Here is a 742-nt window from a genome sequence, read left to right as displayed (position 1 = left end):
CACCCAGTGTAACTGAAACTCACACGGTGAATTGCCCTGAACGTTTGAGAGCAGGAGGAAATAACTGTTCTGTCCTCGGTGGTGGAACTGTTTTTTTTTTAGTTCCACCTTCAGTGATCGTCTACGAGGAGAATATTTGATTTTTCAGCTTCACTCTTCTGACGTTTGTGGTTTCACTGCTGTGGTTGGAGACACTTTATATACTGACAGTCCATCGGCAGGGATCTGACGATACGAGAAATATCGCGATGCGGGGCAACGATACGAGGTATTGCGATACTATAGTCATGGCGATATATTGACCCCCCCCCAGTGTGATCCTAGTCTCAGACTCTGTTCCATCTGGATCTACATTTGGAATCACTAGAGAAGAAAGAAAAGAACAAGAACATGAACCAACACCAGGAATATTGGAGAAAATCAATAACTGATCAATGACTGAGGAGGTTTTTTCCACTGAGCCACAGACACAGAACTGACAGTGAGAGGAGAAACAAACAGACGGAGCTTCTAAAACTGAACTGAACACAGACTGATGGGAGGTCTGCAGACCACCACCTCATAAATATGGCTGGGGTGGGGGGTGTGTGTGTGTGTGTGTGTGTGTGTGTGTTAGTCATTTGTAAAGTAAATGAAGAGTAGATGAGGAAGAATGAAAGAATGTTGGCAGAGCTCGCGGCGTTGGGTTGCCAGATCTGAGCAGCCTACACTGGTCTCCTGACCACGGCTGTGGTTTGTGTTT

At 45.8% G+C, this 742-nt stretch overlaps 1 protein-coding gene across 1 annotated transcript in view; it reads left to right on the top strand.

Annotated features, from left to right (window-relative positions):
* Positions 1–742, top strand: part of LOC103385726 (semaphorin-3F) — a 38,203-nt gene that overhangs the window by 18,402 nt on the left and 19,059 nt on the right. The window lies entirely within an intron of this gene.

Source organism: Cynoglossus semilaevis, chromosome 11 (assembly GCF_000523025.1).
Source record: "Cynoglossus semilaevis isolate Cse_v1.0 chromosome 11, Cse_v1.0, whole genome shotgun sequence".
Lineage (NCBI taxonomy): Eukaryota > Metazoa > Chordata > Actinopteri > Pleuronectiformes > Cynoglossidae > Cynoglossus > Cynoglossus semilaevis.
Note: the sequence above shows the minus strand (reverse complement) of the source record. Positions and strands in the feature narration are given on the sequence as shown.